Genomic DNA, 8,483 nt, shown 5'->3' on the forward strand with positions numbered 1-8,483 from the left:
CGGGGGCGGAGCGGGGCCAGTGGACGCTCGGGAAGGCGGGCTGGGGAGTGGGGCAGTTATGTGGTCGCAGTGGACGGGCGTGAGCAGAGCCAGGACGATGGGCAGGTCAAGGTGCCTGGCGACAGGCAATCCATTGTAGGGACCTCCCTCCTCCCCCCGTGACCCCTGACCTTTCCTCCCCAGAGGTAAAACCAGCAAAGTGTCCCCACGGCTGACTGGGCCCAGCTGCACTGGGTAATGACCCCCCTGGCACTGACCAATCATGGAGACCATGACCCTGAAAGGACACACCTGGAAAGCTGCTGACTGTTCTACTGAGATCTTCCCTGGGACCTCCCCTGAGGTCTCCACCCTAAAGCCCTTAAGACGGAGGACCCAGCGCCTCCCTCCAGGGAAGGGGACCCTGCCGCTTCCTCTCCCTCCCTTCCTGTCCCCCATCATCTCCCTCATTCCAAGCTCCAAGGGCCCTTCTTTTACCTCTACAGCTTGTTTCTGAGCCCATTTCTTTTAGGAATTGCTTCTACCTGTGATTTTCCAAATAAATGTTTTCCTACAGTTGGAGTCTTAGCTCTGAATTCTCTCCTAGCCAGAACCCAAGTACCGAGGTTGCTGAGCCCAGGTTCGGTCTGACCCTGCCTGTCAGACACCTGGAACTGTCCCACCACCTATAACACTATTGTCCTGGACTGTGGGGCCAAGGAGCGTTGTGTCCAGCCTGATGCTTGAATGTGAACAAAAAGGGGGGACCTGGTAGACCACCTAGCTCGGGGCCCCTGCACGAGGGCTGGTCACGCAGTCCTGGGCAGGCATTGCTTCCTCAGCGGAGGGCAGCCTGCCTTGACGGAACCCTGGCCCTGGTTCTCCGGCATCGAGGGTGACATACTGCTAAAATGTCAGACCTTTCCAGACCCTCCCAGGCAGGCCGCTGCGGCAGACCACGCCAGCACAAAGCCCGCATTACTGCCCGCACACCATCTCTTCACCACGTCAAATGTTAGCTACGCTGTGCCAGCCACGGAGAAGGAGTGTGAGAGATGGTGGGGGCTCTGAGGAGGCGCCCAGGTCATCCAGAGGCCCAGGAGCCAAGGAACGCTGTCCCCAGCGGGATTCAGAGCCAACTGGCCCAGGAGCCGGGCCTCCTTGTTCCTGGTGAACTCAGGAGCCCACCCCTTAGCGCTTCTTAAGACAGGGAGGGTGGAAGCTAATGTTTTTGAACCCTCACATGTCTGAAGGTACCTATTCAACTCATTACTGTTTTGACTTGTATGGAATTCTAGGTTTAATGCATGTTGAAGGCGGTCTCCATTGCCTCCCTCACCCTGCCTCCGCCTCTTCTCAGGCTGAGGCAACTCTCACACCATAGTGACCTTCGGGATCCCTATGCCCCACCTGCAGATATCCTGCCCTTTCTAACAGGCTCCCAGCTATTATGCCCAGATCTCAAGATCCCCAAAGACCACACCAGGAGCCAGCCAGTTCGATGCAAAAGCAGAAGGTCCTTTATTGAGCTAGCTAGCTTGACTCGCCCCCTGGCCGACGCAGCGGCAGGAAGCAGAGTGAAACCCCCGGGGAAAACAGGGTTTTAATAGGGGGTGGAGTGAGGGGAGTGGAGCTGACTGTGGGCCCTGCCGATTGGCCAGGCGCAAGTCGGGTCTTGTTACACAGGATGTGGTCATCTCTATGGCGCGCACGTCCCTTGATTGTCATTGGTTAGTTTAAATCCCGGGCGTGGCCAGCATAGGCCTGGGCTTCCGGGAAGAAGGAGGTCTGAGCACGTGGCTACTACCCCAACATGGACGGCGCAGCCCTTGCCCCTTCACCAGCACCCAGGGGGAACTCAGCACCTAGAGGTGCCTCCTGGCATCATCCATAGGGGCAAGAAAGTATCACCTTAATCAGAAATCGGTGCCAGCTGCCTCGAGTTTCCAGGTAACGGGATAGAGGCTACTTGTTGAAGCAAATAGACCCCTCCTATGAAAATCTATAAAATGGGGGTTTGCAGCAGAAGAGGTGGCCTGGCAGGCAGGGGAGCCTAGGCTCTGGGGGGTGGGGGAGGCTGGCAGGCAGCGTTGGCATCATGGGGAGAGCAGTGTCTAGGAGTGGGCACTCCCAGCGAGAGGAGTCCACTGCATGCCAGCCCGGCCCCTAGAGCCGCCGTCACCACCACCAACATGAAAGACGTGTGGATCCTGCCGGCAGGAGAACCTGGAGCTGGGAAGACATCTGGTCAGTGAAGAATTCCCAGAGGAGGTTCCTCCCTGGGCAGAAGAAATCACTATTCCAGCTTATGTCGCCCCTGAGAGAGCACCAACACACACCTAAATTACTCAGAAGCAGAACAGAATGATGAACAACTTCAAGAAATACCACAGGCTGATGTCATCTGCATAGTTTATGCTGTTAACAAGCATTCTATTGATAAGGTAACAAGTCAATGGATTCCTCTCATAAATGAAAGAACAAAAACAGCAGGTTGCCTTTGTCATTGGTTGGGAACAAATCTGATCTAGTGGGATATAGTAGTGTGGACACCATCCTTCCTATTAGGAACCAGTACACCGAGATAGAAATCTGCATGGAATGTTCAGCAAAAAAATCTGAAGAACATATCAGAGCTCTTTTATTATGCCCAGAAAGCTGTTCTTCGTCCTGCAGGACCCTTCTACTGCCCACAGGAGAAAGAGATGTAGGCAGCCTGTATAAAAGCCCTTACTCATACTATTTAAAATATCTGATCAATGATGCTGAGCTCAACTTCTTTCAGAGAATTTATTTCAACACTCCGTCAGCTCCTCAGCTCTGGAAGGTGTCAAGAATGCAGTCAGAAAATACAGAAGTGACGGTGTGGCTGACAGTGCAGTGACACGGAAAGGCTTTCTTTTTTCACGAACTTTATCCAGAGAGGGAGAGTGAAACTACTAGGACTGTGCTTTGACCATTTGGTTATGATGATGACCAGGATTTGACACATGAGTATTTATTCCCAGTGCTTGTAGATCACAAGGCTTATTTGTTTCCCCAGAGTTAGGTCATGGGCATATTTGTTTATCCAAAGCACCTTTGACAAGCATGATTTGCTAGAGGCTGTGCTTTGTTACCTGATGAGCTAAAAGATTTGTTTAAAGTTTGCCCTTCATACCTTGGGGGCCAGATGTGAATAACACAGTTTGTATAAACTCTGAGATCTTCCCTGGGACCTCCACATTCGGCTTTTTGGCCCCTTGAGTGTGGCTCTTCCTAAGCCTTAGGAGTACCCTAATTAAGTTAACAATGTACCTACCTATATAGTTTAAGTTTAAAAAATTTGGCTCTCAAAAGAAATTTCAATTGTTGTACTATTGATATTTGGCTCTGTTGACTAATGAGTTTGCCGACCACTGGTATAAATGAAAGAGGCTGGATAACCTACCAGTGGATTCCCTTCCCAGTGGCCACTCACGACCTATTTAGGTGGACGGAGGTGCCTGGAGTGTTCGGGCTACTTAGGCTGTTCACTATTGACTGAACAAGAGTCTCAAGCTTCAGCCATTACAGTAACGAGATAAAAAGATAGACCTTCAGGAAAAAGACTCAAAGAAATGTGTTCAGATGTAATATAATTGGGTGAAAAAACTGGGGAAAGTGGAGTTCTTCAGACTCTTCTTGGAAGAAACTTAATGAGGCAGAAGGAAATTCGTGATGATCATAAATCCTACTATGTGAATAATCCCTGTTTATGTATGTGGATGAGAAATACTTGTTGCATAATATCTCCGAATAGGAATCTCTCACTGGGGCTGAGAGCACTGTGACATTGCATGCCTGGTATATGATGTCAGTAATCCCAAGTCCTTTGAATACCATGCCAGGATTTTTAAAAATATGTTTTTATTGATTTCAGAGAGGAAGGGAGATAGAAACATCAATGATGAGAGAGAATCATTGATCGGCTGCCTCTGTACGCTCCACACTGGGGATCGAGCCTGCAACCGGGGCATGTGCCCTTTTCCGGAATCGAACCTGGGACCCTTCAGTCCACAGGCCGACGCTCTATCCACTGAGCAAAACCGGCTAGGGCTGTGCCAGAATTTTTTTTTTAATTTTTTTTTAAATATATTTTATTGATTTTTCACAGAGAGGAAGGGAGAGAGATAGAGAGTTAGAAACATCGATGAGAGAGAAACATCGACCAGCTGCCTCCTGCACATCTCCTACTGGGGATGTGCCCGCAACCCAGGTACATGCCTTTGACCGGAATCGAACCTGGGACCTTTCAGTCCGCAGGCCGACGCTCTATCCACTGAGCCAAACCGGTTTCGGCAGAATTTTTAAGCAACACTTTATGGACAGCAGAATCCTTTGCTTAATCATAGCTGCAAAGTCAGACCTGCATGAAGTTAAACAAGAATATAGTATCTCACCTTCTGATTTCTGCAGGAAACAAAAGCCTCCACCACAAGCCTTCACTTGCAATACTGCTGAGGCACCCAGTGAAGATATCTTTGTTAAGTTGACAACAATGGCCATGTACCTGCACATGACACAAGCTGACCTCAAGAGCGCCACGTTTTGGCTTCGAGCAAGTTTTGGTGCTACTGTTTTTGCCGTTTGGGGCTTTGCTATGTACAAAGCATTATTGAAACAGCAATGATTAAAAAAAATACTGGCCCCTACCAAAACAAATACTTTTACGTACATTCTGAATGCTTTAAACTCTGCTAGAAATATTGACATATTTGCTGAGTTACTTTATTAATTATTTGTAATTCGTGCATAAGAGTATTTTAACAACAATTGTAACTGCAGTATGGGCTAGCATATGGAAAGAAACAGCTTAACAGCCAGACTAAAGTGGCTAAATTCCAGAGGCCAAAAGGGAATGTTTTGTAAATAATGTACATATTCAGGCAAGATATGGTCTCCCAAACTTAGTTCTAGAAATGATGTTTCTACATAGTATTGCTGATGCTCAGTAGGCTCATTCTTCTAGGCTTAAGTCAGCTCATGGATCACTTATTTATTTCACATTTATCGGAATGGTCTTTGGGTCCTTGAAGTACACAGGCACAATTTGCCACTTTCTCTCCTTGTTAAAAACAAACAAGCCAGTGTCAGCTTACCAGCACAGCCTTGGTTGAGTCACATGGGTGGGCCCGCCTGGGAGCCACGCGCTGTCTAGACCAGTGGTCGGCAAACTATGGCTCGCGAGCCACATGCGGCTCTTTGGCCCCTTGAGTGTGGCTCTTCCACAAAATACCATGTGCGGGCACACACGTACAGTGCGATTGAAACTTCGTGGCCCATGCGCAGAAGTCGGTTTTCGGCCTGGGCGAGTCTATTTTGAAGAAGTGGCGTTAGAAGAAGTGGGGGGTGTCGGTTGGTTGGGCGGTCGGTCGGGCATCGGGGAGACACGGTGCAGGCAGGCCACGGGATACGCAGCGCTGGGGAGGTGCGAGCAATTCATGCATGAGTTGAGTGAGCCAGTCAGTCAGCAGTCTCATTGTGCAGTGGTTAGTGCTAGTCGCGTCCGCAAATCGCGCACGGGTGACAAAAGATGGACGAAACAAGTATACAAGACGAGTGTGGATGGGAGAGTTGGAAGGGGTCGACCTCAGCGACCATACCTCAATCAGATTGAGGATGTTTTTAGCAAAGGCCAGCTTAGGAGTACCCTAATTAAGTTAATAACAATGTACCTACCTATATAGTTTAAGTTTAAAAAATTTGGCTCTCAGAAGAAATTTCAATCGTTGTACTGTTGATATTTGGCTGTGTTGACTAATGAGTTTGCCGACCACTGGTCTAGACAATTGTATAGCTGAGTGGAGGCTCTCCTTAAGGAAGGAGGAGCTAAAGGCAATTAGAGGTGTTACCTGCGCGATTATGTTGCTTCCTTTGTCAGGATGTTGAATTTTATAGCCCTTTCAATCAAATGAGAAAAAAGATTTGTCTATTATCAATGATTTTAGTTCAAATAAACAGTCACCACTACAACAATTGAATTTCCTCCCAAAGTGTAAGTCATTCTACAAGGGCTGTGTCTGCCCTAGTGACTTCAGCAGCTGCATGTGGCACGAGTGTTCTATGTCTGGCTGGGATAACCTAGAAGCAGCACTTTTTATTTTATTTTATTTTTAAATATATTTTATTGATTTTTTACAGAGAGGAAGGGAGGGGGATAGAGAGTTAGAAACATTGATGAGAGAGAAACATCGATCAGCTGCCTCCTGCACATCTCCTACTGGGGATGTGCCCGCAACCAAGGTACATGTCCTTGACCGGAATCGAACCCAGGACCCTTCAGTCGGCAGGCCGACGCTCTATCCACTGAGCCAAACCGGTTTCGGCTAAGCAGCACTTTTTAAAATGGTAAAATAAATCTCATGAATATAAACTTTCATGATAAACCTATTTTTTCCATCATTGACTGTGGAGAAGCAGGGGACTTGGTTAGAATGTCCGTAAGGAGGATTATCTGAAAGGTCAGGGCCTCTGAGGGGACCTTGCTGAAGCAGTCCAAACAAGTCTGAGCCGCTGGGTGTTTTGCTAGAATCTCTATGTTTAGTCTTTAAGCATATACTCAAGGATACCTACCCTGCTGATTGTATCTAGAGGTTAATTTTAGTTCAAGCTGTTGTGACGATAAATGCCAAAGGAGGCAGGTGAACAGGGCTGCTTGGCGGTGACAGCCAGGTCGTGCCTTAGCCTCTCCTTCACAGAAACGTGTGTCAGAGCAACCATTCATCCATCGCTCAGGGTCTGCCTGTCAGTCCCGGCAAAGTGGTGCCCCATGGGAGGAGGAACCAGGAATGCAACGAAACGCAACGGAACCCTCCAAAACTAAGAGTAAGAAAATGAAGGTAACTGCAGGAAGTCATTGGAGCCGGCTTGGGATTTCCAAGTTCCAGGGAATTGTTTCTCAGCTAAGGAATTCACTACCTCTGTTATGCTTCTTAAGAATGTCAGTATGTTTTCCATTGGAAAAATAATCCTGTTTCTGAAAGTAAGGAAAAAAAGGTTTTTCTTGTATTTGCCTAGGAAGCAAAGGTTTGATATATATGATTAAAATAATTATGTTATATTAATCTGGAAGTTAATTACTTTAAATGAATAAATTACTTAATACTATTTAATAATAATAAATAATAATATTATATCTTTGACCACCTTCCTAGGGTTTGAATTTTAAGATATGCTTTCTCTCCTTATGAAGTAAAATTTTATACTTAAGGTATATGGGGAGCTCTGACAAGTAAGGAAATAATAATTATATTCTATTTATATATGCATATTAAATAGATTCTGATATGCTTTCATTTATAACTAACTTAAGTTATAATATTGTGGAATATTGTGCTTTACAAAAAGCACAATATGTCATATTACTCTATAAAGTATCTAGATTTATATAAATACTGGCAAGAAAAATCAGAAGAAAAAGTTTAATTATAGGACTAAATAAACTAAAAATAATTATAGTTTTGGTAATTATTGTTCTCATGGCAATATGTTTGCATGGATCCAATAAGAATCTGATTTCTTCACAACAGGACATAAGTCAGTTTCCAATTGTAGTTTTATTAACCAAAACTTTGCTGGAATGTCATGTCTGAAAGAGACATGCCAGGACTCTGGATGTCACCAGGATGCTCTAAGGAATGAAGACTGACTGAAGCCGATAAGCCCCTTGGATAAAAAGCCTGGTACCTTGCTTGGTCATGTGGTTCATGGCAATCTTTCCAGGTAAGGAACAAAGGTTGCTTTCCAGAGAGATGGCATGAAAGAAACCTCAAGACACCTGTAGGGACCTCAACTTGAGGAGTGCACCCCAACTCTATAGGTATTGCAGGTGAAGCCTGATGGCAACTGTGTGGCTTAGCTTCTTTGCCCTGGGGGTGAACTTTATCATGAGATTCCAGCAAGGCATATATATATATATATGTTATGCCCAGATTTCAGGATCCCCAAGAAACCACACCAGGGAGCCAGCCATATCCGATGCAAAAGCATAAGAGACTGTATTCGAGCTAGCTCGGCTCCCCCACCTCGCCGACACAGCAGCAGGAAGCAGAGAGAGAGAACTCTGTGTGGAGAGGGGTTTTATAGGGGGGTTGGAGTAAGGGGAGGAGAAAGGACTGTGGGCCCTGCCAATTGGCCAGGCGCAAGTCGGTGTCTTGTTCCTGGGTGTGGCTAGCAGAGGCTTAGACTTCCAGGAAGAAGCTACTTGCCAAGCACATGGCTGCCCCAAAATGGAGGACATAGGGTAAGTTGGAGGGCGTAGTCCTCGCCCTTTCAATATATAATATTATATATAATGTTTTTTTAACGTATAGCGGTCAGTGTATGTAAAGTGCCAGTACAACCTCCGAAAATAGTGCTCTCCCACGTCCAGTCCCAGGGCGCCCGGGGCTAGCCCTTGCCCGTGAGGTCCAGTGGCTGCAGGAAGGGCGGCAGCGGCAGCTCATCCAGGGCCTCGGGGAAGCGGCAGGGCGAGATGGCGGTGA

General features: G+C 46.9%; 1 long non-coding RNA gene and 1 pseudogene across 1 annotated transcript in view; both read left to right on the forward strand.

The window, feature by feature from the left end:
- The first annotated feature begins 2,455 nt into the window (after positions 1-2,455).
- On the forward strand, positions 2,456-4,678 carry LOC102239960 (annotated as a pseudogene).
- A 1,945-nt stretch (positions 4,679-6,623) lies between these two features.
- LOC106724728 overlaps positions 6,624-8,483 on the forward strand; it is a 4,411-nt gene continuing 2,551 nt past the window's right edge. The window contains exons 1-2 of the long non-coding RNA XR_001360565.1: positions 6,624-6,839; positions 7,530-7,722. This is a non-coding gene — a long non-coding RNA (uncharacterized LOC106724728). The remainder of the gene's footprint in view (positions 6,840-7,529; positions 7,723-8,483) is intronic.

This window comes from Myotis brandtii, unplaced genomic scaffold, assembly GCF_000412655.1.
Source record: "Myotis brandtii unplaced genomic scaffold, ASM41265v1 scaffold1213, whole genome shotgun sequence".
NCBI lineage: Eukaryota > Metazoa > Chordata > Mammalia > Chiroptera > Vespertilionidae > Myotis > Myotis brandtii.